The 19,514-nt window shown below is 38.2% G+C and overlaps 1 long non-coding RNA gene across 1 annotated transcript; it reads right to left on the reverse strand.

Annotated features, from left to right (window-relative positions):
• Window positions 1–9,533: 9,533 nt before the first annotated feature.
• On the reverse strand, window positions 9,534–10,426 carry LOC107793243 (uncharacterized). The gene is made up of 2 exons (XR_001649667.2): window positions 10,265–10,426; window positions 9,534–9,863 (listed from the first exon to the last, which is right to left on the reverse strand). It is a non-coding gene; the product is annotated as an uncharacterized LOC107793243 (long non-coding RNA).
• Between the last annotated feature and the right edge of the window lie 9,088 nt (window positions 10,427–19,514).

Here is a 19,514-nt window from a genome sequence, read left to right on the forward strand (position 1 = left end):
TTTGCTTTGTTCAAATCCCGATAATCAACACGCACTCGGGTTTTCCCATCTTTCTTTGGCACCGGGACCATATTAGCCAACCATGTGGTGTATCGTACCACTCGGATCACACTCGCTTTCAACTGTTTGGTGACTTTTTCTTTGATCTTGTCACTGATGTCTGTTTTAAACTTTCTCTATTTTTGTTGTACAGGTGGATAACCGGGGTAAGTTGGCAATTTGTTCACCACTAAATCAACACTTGGTCCTGGCATATCATCATAGGACCAGACAAACACGTCCTTGAATTCGAACAAAAGTTGGATCAATGCATCCCTAGTTCTTTCATCAACGTGAATGCTTATCATGGTTTCCTGGACCTCTTCCGAACTACCCAAATTAACCGACTCAGTTTCATTTAAGTTTGGCTTAGGCTTATTCTCAAATTGTTCTACTTCTCGATTTATTTCCCTAAAGCCTCATCTTTATCATATCCTGGTTCTTGATTCATTATTTTATAGTTAGATAACGTATTAAGATCTGGGCATGAAGTCCACAAACATGTCATGTTATTTAAGCCCGCATTATTAGAACTGAAAAGAGAGATAAGAAAAATAACAAAAAATCAGAAAGAATAAAGAAAGAGATTCATAGACGATGAAATATTGATTTCATTTCATTGAATTTGAATATAGAAGGGTTTACATCGAAATTTAAAAGACAATAAACTAAAAACATTCGAGTTACACCCTGAAATAACTTGGAATGCAGAAAAGATGGCAAGACTGAACTACCGGGATTCCCGCCTGAATGGGAACAAAGTAGCCTTTCAATTTTGAAGTTTGGCATTTATCCCAATATATTGAACCTCAGTAGTGCTTGAGCCTTCACCCAACTGGACCATGTGAGCCTCATATAACATTTGCCTAATTGGCCCACAAATGTCCTCAATTTCTTCGTCGTGAAGGCCTCTTCTTCTTCTTCTTCTTCTCTGTACCTTGGCTTAACAAACGTTCTGGCGAGATGTGGGACCGGCTTAGGTAGGACCCACCCATTGTTCTTACGTTCATTAGCCTATTTTACGTCGGGTTTTGTATCTTGGAAACCAACGCCAAAGAATTTCTCACTGTAGGTCAAAGTGATGGGCTCTGTAATGCCTTGCAAAGATATCCCGAGCCCTTTCCTGGGCTTGTAGCCATGTTAGATCATTTCACTGGCGACCATGATTGACGTGTTTGACAAGAAGTGTTGAGAACATGGGGTTCCTTCCTCACATTGGTCCGTGACCACGATCTCAAAAGCTTGGTAGACTATGTGTTCGCTACCTTCTTAGCCTCCAGACATGGGACTGACGGGTCCTTGTAGATTGATTGCTCATCTTCTCCGTGGACCACGATTTCTTGGTCTTCATGTTCAAACTTAACCATTTGGTGAAGAGTAGAGGGTACAGCTCCTGCAGCATGGATCCAAGGCCTTCCTAGGAGAGAATTGTAGGATGTGTCCATGTCCAAAACCTGAAATGTTACTTCAAAATCCACAGGGCCGATGTTTAGGATCAAATCAATCTCCCCTATCATATCCCTCTTCACACCATCAAAAGCACGTACACAAACATTGTTGGGTCAAATTATTTCAGTCCCAATTTGTATTCTCTATAAGGTCGAGAGAGGGCAGATGTCAACCCCAGATTTGTCATCCAACATAACTCTTTTCACGTAGTATCCTTCACATTTAACGGTCAAATGAAGAGCTTTGTTATGGGCAGTCCCTTCTGGAGGCAAGTCATTTCGGCTGAACGAAATCCGGTTGACTTCGAAAAATCATTCCGCCATTCTTTCCAATTGTTCAACCGTGGTGTCGACTGGAACATATGACTCATTAAGCGTCTTTAAAAACACTTTTTAATGCTCATTCGAGCTTATCAGGAGGGACAAAAGTGAGACCTGAGAGGGGGACTACCTAAGTTGATCACTCACAGCGTAGTCCGAGGTTTTCATCTTTCGGAAGAATTCCTTTGCCTCTTCAGCACTGACTGGATTTTTAAGCGGAAAACGCTTCTATTTGGTCTTGTTCAATTCTTTCAAGTTGAGGTACTTCCCATATGGGTTCGTTTCATTCACTTCCCCTATGATTTCCTTTCCCTTGTACGTCACCATTGCTTTATTGTAGTTCTAGGGGACGGTAGTGGTGTCCTTCACGAGATTCTGTAGTGCGCGGCTGATCACCACGTGCTCAGTCAGCCTAGGTAAAATTATCAGCCCCCGCACCACATAAGTCCCCTTTGGTACGTACATCTTTGGCACCTTCAGCATAACCTTGTTTCAAACCTTTTGGGGGGACTCAACATGAACTGTTCCTTTTTGGGGGCCCTGGGAACATAAAAAATGGAATCTTTAGGAGGTACTGCCCCTGTCTTGGCTTCTACAGCCTTTTCTATGCTTTGAGGAGTGGAGTTGCTCTTCTTCTCATCCTTAGCTTGCTTTGTTGTTGCTTTGGGCTTCTTTTCAACATCGACAATAGCAATGATAGCTTTCATAGCTGGGTTGAACTCTCTGTCCTCACAAATCATCCCAACAACTGGCCCGTTGTTGTGAGCTGGTAATGGATTATTGGTTACCTTGGGGACCTCCTCATCCATCAACACTACCCGTTTTTGCTCTATTAGGTTTTTGACCGCCCTTTTAAGGGTCCAGTAATCCTCAGTGTCATGCCTTTCTGCCCCTGAATGATAAGCATATCGGGTACCGGGTCGGTAGGAGGGTGACTCTGTGTTTTGCCTGTTTGGAGGTACGGGATGCAACAAACCCATTTGGACCAACTTTGGAAAGAGGCTGAAATATGATTCACTGATGGGTATGAAGTTGGTTTTTCTGGGTGGTTCACGGGCATGAGTGTTATATGGAAAATTATTCTGTGGCGGACGAGGATTATATGAAGCTTGGTGAGGAGGGTTATTTTTGGGAGGTGGAGCTCGATTCTGGTTATACTGTTGTTGCAGCCGAGCGTATGGCTGGGCATTCATTACTACATACAGTTGAGGAGTCATGGCATATGCCGTGTCTTGGTGAGGGTAGTAATGTTGCGGGGTTCTTGAAGAGGAACCAAAGTAATCTCGGGGTTGACGGTGGTTACTTGAGGCCATCATTGCCACTTCTTCTTTCTTTTGCTCTGGATTGCTTGAGAAGTAGCTCTTATAGCCGACTGGCTCAAGATGCGACCCGGTTTCAAACCACTTTCCACCATCTCCCCAATTTTTATAGTTTCTGCAAATGGCTTGCCCATAGCGGAAATCATGTTCTGGAAGTAATCAGCCTCTTGGGCTTGCAAGAAGACACTGACCACCTCGGCCTCATCCATTGGGGTTTCACCCTAGTTGCTTGCTCGTGCCACTTGATAGCATATTCTCGGAAGCTCTCCGAAGACTTCTTTTTGAAATTGGACAAAGAGTTTCTATCTGGAGCTATGTCCATATTGTACTGGAAATGTCTGACAAAGTCTCGGGACAAGTCATCCCATATGTGCCAGCGGGAGATGTCTTGGTCCATATACCATTCAGATGCAATTCCGGCTAAACTCTCCCTGAAGTAAGCCATCAAGAGTTCTTTTTTTTCGCCTGCTCCTCTTAACTGATTGCAATACCTCTTCAGGTGAGCTATGGGGTCCCCATGTCCATCATATTTTTCAAATTTGGGAGTCTTGAAACCTATGGGCAGATGAACATGAGGGAACATGCACAAGTCATCGTATGACACACTCTTCTGACCACTTAGGATTTGCATGTTCTTGAGACTTTGTTCTATGTTTTTCATTTTCCGAGTGATCTCCTCTTGCTCGGGATTCTTTACAGTTCTCTTTTGTTCCATGGTAGATTCATACCGAGGTTGTTGAGGGTAGGAGTTTGGGGTGGCATGAGCCGTGTCGAATTGAAATGGTGGTAATTGGAAAGTAAAGGACAATGGCTCGACACCTGGCCTGGGTACTGTTGGCTGCCGTAGTAATGGTTGGTGGTGTGGTGAATATGTTAGAAGACACTCCCGAAATTAGTGCCTGGGGGCGAACTTCAGAAGGCGTTCTGGCCAAATGGGCTGACATAGTGGGGTATCCAAATGGGGTGGCAGGGTAGTTTATAGGAATGTTGGAGGTTCCACTTATTCTGGGAATCAACTCGGGAAAAACAGGTATTGCACTAGGTGGCTCTCTATCGTTAGACCAAGTGTCCCACATTTCCAACATGCGGAGGCGCAGTGTCCTGTTCTCTTCAATAGTTGCTGACTCTAACGCCGGGATAACCGACAATGAGCTATACTCTTAGGGGGTAATTGTTGTTAGATGACTCTCTAATATGATTTTGACACTTCCTTTGGATCTTGTAAAGTAAGGGTGCGAAGCTAGGTTACCACAAAACCAACCACCTAAAATACAGAACTTGTTCTCAACAGCATACACAACAAACCGGTTAGTTTGATACAATTAAAACATAGGGAATCGCACGTTGGGGAATGCAATGCACCTAGACAGTTAAATATTTTTCTACATGGTTTTCAATGGTTGCGTGTCTCATCCCGGCTTTTGTGACCTCCCAGATCTTTGAATCTTTTCTTTTCTTTTGCGCTTTTTCATTATTTGCTCTCTTTTCTTTGTGCGCTCTCTCTCTCTTTCTTATGCCCTATTTTCATCATTTTCTCTCTTATTTGAGTTATCTAAAGCCATGACCGGATATGATGGGGATTTCCTACTTATCACGATGCCGCACGAATCAGATTATTACGTAGTTCAGGGGATAAATGAGAAATAAAAGAAAGAAACATTTTTGGGTTTTCAAATTTTCATTAAATAAAAACTTTTGATTTTCCTCTATTACAACGACTCCATCATACAGACTTTAGAACTAAAAAGCAAAGAAAACAGACTCAAAGTAAACTAACAGACTCTAAAAGAAACTGAAATACAGACTCGAAAAGAAAAATCAAGAATACATAAGTGCCTCCAAAACTACTCCAGTGGCCCGCGGGACATCAGTCGGTCTCAATGCGGGCCTACGTGCAAGATCTCATTAGAGGCAATCCAGGTCGTCCATTATCTGGCAAATAAAAGTCATCACTGTGGCGAAGAAAGTGGATCTAGTCATATCCTCGCACTCATGGCATTTCATGACGATATAATCAACAATTCCTCTAATCCTTTCTCTAATGATGCCTTTCTCTTGGAGAAGGCATCCAATTTGTTGAGATCTAGCTTCCAGAACTTGGGTGTCATTATGGCTTTGCTCCTTGAACTGTTGCATCTCCTCTTCCAGTCGAGACATCAATGCATAACAATGTTCCTCTCTGCCTTGAAGTTCTTTGTCTGTTTAGCCATTTCATTCTCGAGGGTAGTTAGCTTTTTCTTTAGATTTGTGACCTCTCTATCATATTTTCATTTTAATTGATGAACAAACCCTGCCCGTCCTTCTGTGTTCTTCGCCTACTTTGCCCGGGCTCTTGCTAATCTACCTTCGGACTTTTCCAAATCAGTCCCATACTCACATACTTTCTGCCTAAGACCGTTTATAAGTCTTTCATATGTTCTTCTCCTCTCCAGGTTTTCAGCAGCTATCTTCATCCTTTGAATCTGGGCTCGGAGGGCTTCATTTTCTCGAGCCAACTTTTTCTTCTCTCCTTCATCAGCAGCGGCCTGCACACTACTATCAAATTTGAGATCTTAGATTTGCCCTTCTAATTTGCTTATTGTAACCCTGTAGCTTTTCTCCTTTGCTAACCAATCCCATTGTTCTTGTGCCCCATCAGTGAATTGTTGTACGTGGAGCCTTTTGGCGGGACGTTCAGGCTCTTGATGGACTTGAACCCTTTTACTATACCAGACCATGTATCTAGGCTCTACCTCACCCTTGGACAAATCCCGTACTCACGTCGGTGGCTCCAGGAACCTACACTGATGCCAAATCTGGCAAACTTTTTCTTCCGGAAATGCATCTTTTGGACCTAGTTCAATGACTTGTCGACTCAAATCTTCATCATGAGGGATAGTTTGGTACCTTCCCAGCTAGCGCAGAACCTTGTGTGGAGCATACGACTGAATACTCTGAAAACCCATTAATAAAAAAAAAGCATACTCCGGCCGATATATAAATGACTTCAGTGACCAGAGCTAACCGAATGTCCACTCAATTTTGCTTGCATTTAAGGAACCCAAATGTGCAAACCATTCCTTTGTACCTTCTAGAAACTCATGACCATTTACCCGGTTTTCATGTTCCTCAATGCAGTTGAGACCAGTCAGACCATAGTTCACGTACCCCGAACAATGACAAAGATATTCTTCCATCCATATTTGTAAAAGCAAGTTGCGACCTTCAAAATAATTTCCCCCAGCTCGACAAAAAGTTAAAGCTCGGTAAATTTCTGCTAGGATCATTGGTATAATAGTGCCATTAGCCTTTTTGATCATGAAGTCAGCCAGCCCTACGAGCCCCAACTCTATATGTCCATCACTCATTGGGTAGATTAGGGTGTCTAAGAATGCCACTACAAAGGCCAGTCCCGACGGGCTTCCCATTTGCCTTTGTTCCCTTGATGACTTAAACTGGTATTCGGAGCCGTAAAACCGTGGGGGTCCCCATAACGGCAGTACATGAAGTAATATGTGCAAAATCCTTCAGCTAAATTTCCATCTTTGACTTTCCGACTAATACTCAGAAGATCCAGAAACTTGTGAGAGGTTACAGCCCTTGGTGCCACTGGGTATCGGCTCCTTAGATTCTCGTTAAGGCCAACATAGCCTGCTATCTCCTCAAGTGTAGGGGTTAACTCAAAATCAGAGAAATGGAACACATTGTGCGCCGGGTCCCAAAATGGTATCAGAGCTTCAATTATGTCTAACCTTGGTTTAATCTTCAAGAGACCAGTGAGCCCGCTTAAAGCTTATATCGCAACACCTCTGCTGACTTCCCCCCAGGTCATTCCACCATATATGGAGTCCTATGGGGATTTCCTCTACAACTTTGAAAGGTACATTTTCAATAGTGCTCATCCTGCACATTTATTTAAAGAAATCGGTTAAAAACATGATTTATTTTGACCTAAAAGGAAGATTATTATTTTTTGCAAAATTGCAACTCAAACAACTTGCTCAAAACAAAACATCTTTGCAAATACGACACTTCATCACTTCAGGAAAGAAGATTTTAGGGTTGTGATTGCTAATTGGCCAAAAATTAAAAAAAGACCATAGGTGGCTATTCTTGCAAAAATAGTTTTCTGGTGCCCTGTCGGGACATTTTTGGCTAATCGCCTAACTTTATTTATGACAAAAATGATAACATTTCATATTTTTGGGTTATTTTTGCAAAAATGGGGTTGGACCCGATGAGGGTTACCTACATATCCCACATACGGTGAGAATCAAACCTGCGTAGTTCAGGAAGTTTTGACGCAACAGAAAAACATGAAATATTTTTTGAAACAATTTTCCCTTCTTTTCTCTTTTTTTTTTCTCTTTTGTTTTCAAAATTTCGGCAGAGTTTCGGTATATTTTGGACACCAGATTTTTCAAAGGCGGGTAATTATCTCTCTCATACCTCAATTTAATTTTTCCAACTTTTCTCCCTTATTCTAGAAGCCGGTCAACATGCAATCCGAGGCAAATAAGTGTACAAGTAGCAAGTAAAATGCACCAGGATGGTCTTTTGATTTCGGGTGCACCTGTCCTAAACGGACCCAACCCCTGTGTTGAGTCCCCAAAGTCAAATGCACATGATGCAAACAAGCGTTTCTACTAAGGATCCGGCATGAGGCTATGTTATTCTAGGTTTAAAAACTTGGATTTATTTGTTCTAGACATGGCTTACCCGAGCGGACAGCTCGAGCCGATGGGGGCAGCGTACCGGGAATACAGAAGCTTTACCGGCTTTGCAACTTGTCCGAGCCTCGTTCTAAAATTGAGATATAGCTCTAACAGAAAAGAAGTCACACGAAGTGCACACTTCCTAGATGATTTAGAAGACTAAGAGAGAATCTCTCGAGGGTTTCGTAATAATTTATATATAGTTCAAATAATATCAAAGTGGCATTCAACACATTAGGCTCAAACATGTAGAAACTAGATAATAAAAAAAGCCAAGTATAACAGTTATTCTTAGCTCGAATTCTTGAACATTGAACTAGAAGTTCTGGGTTCTTATCCCCAGCAGAGTCGCCAGAGCTGTCACACCTCCTTTTTACACCCGAGGGGGATATAAGGGAATTTTTCCAATTAAAGTGACATAAATCGAAATGAAATTATTTTATTTATCTAGAGTCGCCACTTGGAATAATTTATTTGGTGTCCTAAGTCACCGGTTTATTTTAAATCCCAAATTGAGGAGAATTTTGACTTTATTTAAAAGTCTGTGAAACCAAAAATTTTAGGTAAGAAATTCTGTTAACCAGGGAGAAGGTGTTAGGCATTCCCGGGTTCCGTGGTTCTAGGACGATCACTTAACTATTAATAATTGGCCTAGTTATCTGATTTATTACATGTTTTAAACCTAATGTGTATTTTTAACTTTATAACCGCTTTTAATTATTTTAAACCACTTTTTAGGGCTTATGGAGTTATTTCTTGAACAAGTTACGATTATCGTACACTTGCCATTTTGGAACAAACCGCAAACCACGTTACATAAAATGCACCCACAATTCGCGATATGTTTATTCTATTATTGTTCAAAATGGTTATGATTGGGTCACATGAAATGCACACCCGAATTTAGGATTATGTATCACGACTATGCCACGGGAACCATACCCATAGTCACGATGATTTATTATAAACACGTCTAAAGCAAACTACGAATGTTCAAAGTATTTTCTACACTAGTTACGAATGTTCAAAGTATTTTCCACACTAGTTTTGGTATTAGTGTGAGAGCCATAGATTATGGAATTCATTTGTGGATGACACACCTCAATTTATCTTAAAATTCAAAGGATTGTACTCAACTACTAGTAATTCATTAGTTAAAGTCGATGTTTTGTCAAGTTCACGCAGCAGAATTAGCTGAGCCCACTAAATTTCCCTTGTTCAACTTCATTTTGATAGTAATGGTGAGGCATGCAATTTAATCCAAAGTTACAAAAAAATGGAAAAATATTTCATACTTGGTAGGAGAGGCAATAGGGACAAGTATTACACAACTATGACAATTTTATTGAATTGTAACATCCCTAAATGTATTCTAATACTTCCACTGACTAAAACAAGAATAACATAATTATTTCACATTAAACCCAGATTCATTTCATTATGCACGGACCTAATCATTAAAGATTCTCGCTCAGCATTAACTGAATTAGTCGACTAACAGTAGAAATTAGACCCTACATGATCCCTTAGTTATTTAAATCAATTCAAATCCAAACCATGTAGCTAGCTTGATGGATTGCAAGCTCTTAGATAGGCTTGTAGTTGAGCCCAATGAGTGAACAACTCAAGCCCATGAGTTGTCAGTTACCAAACCAAAACATTCAAATGAAAAAAATATACAGGAAACAATTGTCTTGTTGAATAATAAACAAGTTTCAAATCATACTTTTGATAAATTACTTTATACAGCTGAATCTACCAAGTTTGCTGTAACAATAGGCTATGAATCAATCAATTACAGGCCCATGGTTAAACATTCCTGAATAATACTCAGCTGTGGAGTAACAAACAAACTTGATTCACATTATCAAAATAGCTACTCTAATGACTACAATTGAAATTTCCAGTGGTGATCTTCCAGAAATATGTCGGCTTTTCCATGTCTATTGATAATCGGACTTCTGTTTCAGCTTTGAAATCCATGGTTCTGACCATGTTAAAGGTCAGATTCATAAACAACATGGCTTCACACATGCGACCTTCTGTATTACCAAATAAACTCAACTAATAGATGCCAAAATATTGGACAAGAATGATCAAAAAGAAATAATGTACATAAGCTGAAATAAACAGATGGCCAATGCTGTATTTAACACACACAAGAAAATATATTTTCATGGTATAGGGACACTGGATGAACATGGAGTTACATATTCAAAGAAAAGCTCAAGTATTGTTGCATTTAGGTGGATGGATCACATCATAAAAGGAGAAAATAAGCACATATCATTGACAGAAATAACTTGCATTTATCTTTAGCATCAGATTTACAAATACTTAAGCATAGGGTAAAATGTGTACGTAGTTGCTTAAAATTTGATCCAAAAGTGCTAAGTTAAAACAGATAGTTCAGCAACCCAGGAAAACAGTAGTATACACCAACCAGAGCTTCAGTATCAGCTTATATCTTAGTTCAAGAACCCAAAAACTCAAAGAAAATTCCTTCCAAATTTTTGTAAAGAGAAGGAAAAAAGAAAAGCTGGAAGCTGGATTTTTGTTTCAGAAGATTTTCAGGTCTATATGTTGATGAATGTGTGAGTGTGAGTGCAAGTTTTCTTTTCTTTTTATCGAGTGTCTCTAATAGCATCCAAAAGAATATTCTTAACCTAAATTCTGAATAGTACAACATATTGTGACAGAGAATATTGGACAGCTGTCCAATTTTTCAGCATCTTTTTAAACCAATTTTGAACACCTGTTCCTTCTAGAACTTTCCTTTTCCTAGATATTTTCTTCTAAAATTTCTAAAATCCTCCTAAGTTTCTTTTTAGTTTAATTAGGCCCTTACAAGTCTATAATGACTTAGAAATTTGGCAAATAGGGACAAGGCGCACAAAAATCATAATTCAAATCAAAATGACAAACAAGATAAAATAATGCAATTTAAACCTAAAGTATTGAAACTTTGAAAACCTAAACTAATCCTAAACATATTTTATAATGCAATTGAGAACTTATTACTATGAAGAGGGAAAAAACCTATCAAACTTATCAACAAGTAGGTTTAGATGATTTAACTAACATAAACAACCAAACAAACAATGAACATCAAAATATAAGAAAAAGAAAAGATACTGCAACTAAACCTAGATTCATGCAAGCTAAAGAAAAGAAAAATAAAAGTAAAAAGATGGGAAAGAAAATACCCAAACGTTTTGCACCAGTCACAAACTCGGAACAATTTTAATGGGTGTAAAATGAACCTAAACTAACATCAATCGATTGTTCTCATCAAGAGTAATCGACTGATGTAAGTCATGGGTCCAAAGGACCAACCTCGCATGCCCAAATCACAGGCCAGAAACAAAACTAGGGTTCCAAAAATCAGATCCAGAATTAATGAAGTAAGGGTGGAGGTTTTGGGAAATCGACTATGGTTTAAGATTTAGAGGAGTGTGAGGAGTGTGGGGTGTAGCTTTGGGGTGGTTTGGTCGATTTAAGGTTTTGAGTATGACTTTCAAGGGTTGGTGGGGGGGGGGGGTTTTTGGTGAAAAGGTTGGTGGATTAGTGAAGAAGGGGGCTAGGGATTATAGGAGGTGAATTTGAGGCGGTTTGGAGTACTCCGCCGCCGTAAGGCAATTTCAGGGCGGCGGAGCCGGCGAGGGATTTTAGGGCGGCTATGGTTAGTCTCTGAGAGAGAGAAAGAGAATGTTGGGGATGTTTTAGGGTTAGGGGGCTGTTCAGACAGTTATAAGGGAATTATGGCAATCAGTTCCAAGCCGTTAGATCAAAAGAATTCAACGGCTGTGATTGAAAGATGGGGAAACATCATCGTTTTTGGGTAGTGGGGATTGGACCGGGTGGACTGGTCTTTGGGCTTGAGTTTGAACGGGTAAAAGGGAATTGGGCCACTAGATTTTGGTCTCTGGGTGACCCAAATTTGAAATACCAGCCCCTCTTTTATTTTCTTTTATTGCTTTTTTCCTTTCTTTTTTTCTTTTTTTCTTCTTTAATTTTAAAACCCTAATTAAATTAATTAAGTCCTAAATTAAATCCTAAATTAATCTAACCTATAAAATCAAACTAATTATCTATTTATAATAGTTAAACCTAAATTAGTGAAGGAAAACTTACTAATCTAGCATTAAAAGCTAAAAATGTAAAATGAATGATATTTTTGTGATTTTTATTTTAATAAAGCAATTAATTAACCAATTAATCCTAAAACATGAACACAAAATTTAATATTCAATGCATGATTTTTTTTGACATTTTTGGGACATTGTTTCATGATTTTAACAAAATTAAACATGCAAAAATTGCAAACAATTAATAAATTCCTACAAAAATCCTATAAAATTGAAAATAATTTGGAAAAAATCTATTTCTTTTATTTTGTAGGAGTATCTTTTAGTAGGGCAAAAATCACATGCTCACAAATATACCTGATTGATTTATAAGATTGTATAATATTATTAATTATATATTATTTACACTATATAATCAACGCCCTATATCTTTTTATTAGTACATCATACGTATATATAAGTGGTAGGCTATCTTTTTTGAATTTTGCGACTTTTTATATAGGAAAATATTCCCTTTTTTCGTTGTGTTCTGCTTGTACTACATAGCCAATATAATAAAAAGGAAGATTGTATTATATCACATACTAAATACAGTCGAACCTCTTTATAACAGCATCGTTTGTTCCGAATTTTTTTGGCTTTTATAGTGAATGACTGTTATACACCTATAATAACATTTGACATTTAATATATTTTGGCTGTTTTAGACAAAAATTATCCAAAAACTAATTGTTTTTCTTTTATAATATTATATATAAAAGATTAATAAAATATTTAAATTCAAAATCTCAATAGATATAAATATTTCAGGAATTAAATGCTAAAGAAATCTAATACATTATTAAAAAATTCTTAACTAAAAGCACAAATATTTAAACTCTAAGGCACACAATTAAAAAATACGATTACGTTTACATATTATTGGTAATTGTCCAATATAAGATATATCATGTGTATATCTTCAAATAAAAAAAAAAAGAATGATATGCATATCTTCAAAAAGTATAAATAGATCTTTTAAGTATCTTTTGGCATTTTTCTAATGCAAGATATATCATTCGTAGATCTTTAGTTATAAAAATATTTGATATGCATATGTTTATGGAACATACTGCTATCCTTAAGATAATATATATAGCTATTATCAGCTGTACATTAAAGTTATAAAATATTTTCTTAAAAATTTAGAATTATTATTAGTAATAATCTTAGAAAATCTGCACAACTGTTATAGAGGGGTAATTTTACAAAGAGCGTGCTGTCATAAAGATGGTTGTTGCTATTATAGGCAAAATGTTGTTGTAGAGAGGTAAAATATAACATAAAAAACCGGTTATGAGAAAAACTAGACTTTATAGTGAATGACTGTTAGATAGGGATGCTGTTAAAGAGAGGTCTAATTGTATATTAAAACACGAAACAAAAAACGACAAAAAAGTAAGATTTTTAAGCTCATCGTTGGAGAAGATAATTAATTGGAAGAGAATTACGGATGGAATTGCTTGGATTGATTTTGACGTGCTTCCCGTGAAGAATTCATTTGGTTGGTAAGATTTTGATATGGTATACAAAATTTTTAGCTGCCACAAATATAAATTAAAGTATATTGCTAAGATTTTGTAAGAACTTTAAAATATTGTACACTTACCATTTTTTGTATTTTGTATTAGGCACATAAAGAATAATCTTCTTTGTTCTCTGTCTGCTGTCCATGAAAATGCAAACTACTCCCTCCGTTACACTTATATAGTCAAGAAGACTAATTTACACATCGAATATAATTTCGATATAAAATTTATTATTACTTAATTAAAACATAAAAAATTATTATAAATAACAATAATTAATAATTTCAAACATTTACAATATATTTGCAATTTTTTTTAACTCTTTAAATAGTATGTACATCGCGCGAACAAAATATTTTTGTAACATCATAAGCATTTACTTATCACTTGTTATAAATATCATAATGTTATAAATAGAATTTTATTTAAGGTGAATGTCTATATTCTAGAGAGATTCTAGGGTTTGTTATTTGATGGGTAAGTCACTTTTCCCTTATAAATAGAGGGGTTCTATTTCATTGTAATTGATCCCATATCAATAAGATTCTCTTCTCTCTACTTTTCTCTACAATACTGTTCTTCTTCTTTTATTGTTTCACAACACGTTATCGGCAAGAGACTCTAACCGAATGAGTAGAAGCTTTGGGATTGAGCATAATGATTGTCAATTGTTCCATGAATTTCCTTCGTGATTAAATTCTGGATTTAAGGTATGTATTTTACCGTGTTTTTCTCTTTTATTCTATAATTTGATTTTAAATACAAGCAAAGACAATAAATTTTGATTATAATTCTAGTGGAGTTAGTAAGAAATTATAACCACTCGAAGTGGTAAAATTTCTCTTTCTTGCCATGATTAAATTCATGTATGATTGTGGGCCAAGAATTGAAAAGCTTTCCCATTGAATTTGCTCCATTCTCATCCCCTTAAGAGAATGTGATAGCAATATGTGATAAGTTTGAAAGAAGACAAAATTATTACCGTGAAGGTATCAATGGATGTGGACATGACAATAGACGAAATTATAATCGTCATCATTGTGATAATGAGAATAATAAGGATTTTCAAAATAATCCTTCACTCTATGAAAGTAATATTTGTCATCGGTTTGACATGAGATTTTATAAAGCACATATAGATGATTATGGTCCATTCATGATGTGAATGTGATAACATCTGATTTATGAATACATATTCATTCTTGAAAGAATATGAACATGCTACAGTGGTAGTGAATAAACCACACTCACCTCTAGAAGGAGGTTTGAGATGAAATAAGAAAATAATTTTATTATTATGGCATGAATGGTCATTGATCACGTATCTATTTGATTGGTCGTGATGGCGCCTATCACATTACTAGGCAAGCCAACCCAAACATTAAACACAACCCTTTTTCCTAGTAATAAGTCATTTTCTAACACGGGTTTAAATACTAAAATTTTCATAATAAGCAATTAAAACAACAAAATATATGTAGAAGTCAAATAAACATGAAACTACACAACCCCAAATATCTGGTGTCACGAGTCTAGAGCCTCTAATACATAACTGACTGTCTAATACATCATAAGTCTAGAAATTACAGAAAAGAACAAGATAGGAAGGAGAAAACAGGGCTGCGGACGCCATGCAGCTACCTTGCAAATCTCTAGCAAACTCTGGATCAGCTGAGGACCCTCACTCTGCCGCTCGGACACCTGGATCTGCACACAAGGTGCAGGGAGTAATGTGAGTATACCAACTCAGTAAGTAACTAAAGTAAATGAGGTTTGAAAGCCGTGGCGAGCAGTTAAAAATCATATAAATGAATAAACAACAGGATAACATGTCAACTTCACAGTTTAAAACCAGTTTCGTCAAAAAATCATCAATTTCAGTTTAAATACTTGGAATCATATACTAAGCGATTTCTTACAACAGAGGCTTATTTTAAAAGAAGAGTGAAATCAGTGAAAATATCATAACTGGGCTCCTCGGACAAGGCATCACTCAGAATATGGCCTCTCAGTCACTCGTGACTCAACTCTCGTCACTCAGTACTCACTCTCAGCACTCGGGCTCATTAATATCTCATAGTAATAGAAATCATTGTAACCGCTGCAGCGTGCAACCCGATCCGTAATTTATAGTTGACTACGTTCACTGGGGTCTCTCTCTCTCTCTCTCTCTCTCTCTCTCTCTCTCTCTCTCTCTCTCTCTCTCTCTCTCTATATATATATATATATATATATATATATATATATATATATATATATATATATATATATATATATATATATATATCGTTGCGGCGTGCAGCCCGATCCATATAAGTATTGTTGCGGCGTGCAGCCCGATCCATAACTCATACATATATAAATATCCTCACCATTAGGTTCTCAACCTCTCTCAGTCATTAACCTCACAGCCTCTCGGGCACCACAGTAGAAAGTAGGAAAACTCAGTCCAAACAATCCTCACATTTATAAGTAGAGTGGTAAAGCCAGTTTTAAACATTTAAACAGGTAAAACATGACTGAGGATATGCTTTCAACAAGTAGAGTGAGGAAAAACAATAAAAATGCCCCTAAGGGTCTTAACAGGTCAGTACAAGGCCCCAAACATGGCATACAACCCATAATACAGTATAAATGACTAAAGTACTGAATATCATAAGGTTCCAAATCAAATACGGGGCTTAATAGTCGCTACTAGACGACCAAGTCACAATCCCTACCGGTGCACACCCACATGCTCCACCTAGCATGTGTGTCACCGCATTTATCAAAACAAGTCAAATACCGGGGTTTTGTACCCTCAGTTCCAGATTTACAATGGTTACTTACCTCAAACCGGTGAAATACTACTCCGCGACGCCTCTCGAATTGGCCTCAACACGCGTCGAATCTATCCAAAATCAAAATCACAGCGTCAATATATGCTAAGGAAACGAAACTCAAGCGAAAAAAATCAAATGATACCAAAAATCCCGAAATTGGCCAAACCCGACCCTCGGGCCCACGTCTCGAAACTCGGTAAAAATCACATCAACGGAATCCTTATCCTCCCAAAACACATCGGATTCAAGCCTAAGTTTTCAAAATCTTCCGAATTTTGCTTTTGATAAAAAATCCAACCAAACCACGTCCGAATGACCTGAAATTTTGCACACACATCCCAAATGACACAATGGAACTACTGCAACTCTCGAAATTCCATTCCGACCCCTATATCAAAATCTCACTTACCAGCCGGAAATCGCCAAAAGTCCAATTTCGCCAATTCAAGCCTAAATATACTCCGGAACTCCAAAACTCGTTCCGATCACACTCCTAAGTCCCAAATCACTTCCTGAAGCTAATCGAACCATCGAAACTCACATCCGAGACCTCTAATACATAAGTCAACATCCAGTTGACTTTTCCAACTTAACCTTCCTCAAAAGAGACTAAATGTCTCAAACCTTACCAATTCCTTTCCGAACCCTAACCAATCAACCTGATCACATATATAACCATTATATAAAGCAATAAGAAGCAAAAACGGAAGAAACAGAGCGGTAACTCATGAGATGACTGGCCGGGGTCATCACATCCTCCCCAACTTAAACAAATGTTCGTCCTCGAACGAGTCAAGAAACATACCTCAAGCCTCAAACAGGTGAGGATATTTGTTCCGTATCTCCCGCTCGGTCTCCCAGGTAGCCTCCTCCATGGGCCGACCTCTCCACTTCAATTTCACTGAAGCTATATCCTTTGACCTCAACTTTCGAACCTGACGACCCAAAATAGCTACTGGCTCCACATCATAAGTCAAATCATCATCCAATTGAACCGCGCTGAAATCCAAAACATTAGACGGATCCCCAATATACTTGCGGAGCATAGAAACATGAAATACCGGATGCACACTCGACAAGCTGGGCGGCAAAGCAAGCTTTAAGCCACCTCCCTGTCACGATCCCAAATACCGGTCGTGATAATGCCTATCACATTACTAGGCAAGCCAATCAATCAGCTAACCACAACCCATTTCCTTTAGTAATAAACCATTTTCAACACATGTTTTAAATACTGATTTCATAATAAACATTTTAAAATGATAAAAAAATATGCGGAAGTCATAATAACAATAAGCTACACAACCCAAATTGATCGGGTGTCACGAGTCTAGAGCCTCTAATACAAGTCTGAATACCTAGTGCATCAATAGTCTAGAAGATGCAGAAAAATAATAAGATAGGAGGGAGAGAACAGGGCTGCGAATGCCATGCAGCTACCTCGAAATCCTTGACAGAAACTGAATCAGCTGAAGATGCTCACTCGGCCGCTCGAGCACCTAGATCTACATACAAGGTGCAGGGACTAACGTGAGTACGCCAACTCAGTAAGTAACTAAAGTAAATAATGGACGGAAAGCAGTGATGAGCAGTTCAAAAATACAAAACTGAATAATCAACGGAATAACATGTCATCTTTATAGTTTAAGAATCAGTTTTCATTATAAGATCACAATTCCAGATTAAACATTTGGAATCAAATACTTAGCAGTATATCATACAGAGGCTTATTTAAAAGAAGAGTGAAATCAGCAAAAACATCATAATAAGGCCTCTCGGGCAAGGAATCACTCCGAATATGGCCCATCGGGCAGCCTCTCAGTCACTCGTGACTCAACTCTCGTCACACAGTACTCACTCTCAACACTCGGCTCATTAGTATCTCATAATAATAGAAATCATAGTAACCGCTGCGGCGTGCAGCCCCATCCATATATAATAGTCAACTACGCTCACTGGGGGTGTGCAGACTCCGGAGGTGCTCCTATAGCCCAAACGTCATATCGCTGCGGCGTGCAGGCCGATCCAATATATGTATATCACTGCGGCGTGCAACCCGATCCATATAAGTATCACTGCGGCGTGCAGCCCGATCCATATGTATGTATATAAATATCCTCATAATTTGGGTTCTCAACCTCTCTCAGTCTTTAACCTTATAGCCTCTCGGGCACAACAATGGAAATTAGGGAACTCAGCCCAAACAGTCATCAAAATTAGGGGTAAAGCAATAAAATCAGTTTTAAATATTTAAGTAAGTAAAACAGGACTGAGGGTTTGCTTCTAGCAAGTAAAGTGAGGAAATTAGTCAAAATGCCCCTAAGGGTTGCTACAGGTCGGCACAAGGTCCCAAACATGGCATACAACCCATAATACAATATAAATATCCAAAATACGGGATAACATAATATTTCCAAATCAAATGCGCAACTTAATATTCACTACGGGATGGACCAAGTCACAATCCCTACCAGTGCACGCCCACACGCTCGTCACCTAGCATGTGCGCCACCGCTTTTATCAAAACAAGTCAAATACCGGGGTTTTGTACCCTCAGTTCCAGATTTACAATGGTTACTTACCTCAAACAGGTGAAATACTACTCTGCGACGCCTCTCGAATTGGCCTCAACACGCGTCGAATCTATCCAAAATCAGAACAAGGACGTCAAATATGCCAAGGGAACGAAGCCCAAGCGAAAACAATCGAAATACCAAAAATCTCGAAATTGGCCAAACCCGATCCCCGGGACCATGCCTCGAAACTCAATAAAAATTACATCTACAGAATCCTTATCTCCCCACGAGTCTATACATATTAAGAACACAAAAATCGGAGTCCAAATGACCCCTCAAATCCTAATTTAAAGTCTCTTAATCTCAAGCCTTAATTCCTCAATCTTACGCTTAGATTCCATGATTTATTAGGTAAATTTCACAATAGAATTGAGTTTTAAGTCCAAAATTCTTACCTCTAAATGTTTTACCTTGAATCACTCTTCAATCTCCTTCAAAAAGCTCCAAATATGACAAACTATAGAGTAAAATAGACCCACATTCGCGGACAAGATGACCTTTTAAACATTCTGCCCAGGCCTGAAAATCCTTCTTCACGAACGCGGTCAGAGCCTCATTTTCGCGAAGCACAAAAATACAGTTGACCAAAACTCTTCTTCGCGAACGTGACCCCACCATCGCGAACGCGATGCCTCAGCT

This window comes from Nicotiana tabacum, chromosome 8 (genome assembly GCF_000715075.1).
Source record: "Nicotiana tabacum cultivar K326 chromosome 8, ASM71507v2, whole genome shotgun sequence".
NCBI lineage: Eukaryota > Viridiplantae > Streptophyta > Magnoliopsida > Solanales > Solanaceae > Nicotiana > Nicotiana tabacum.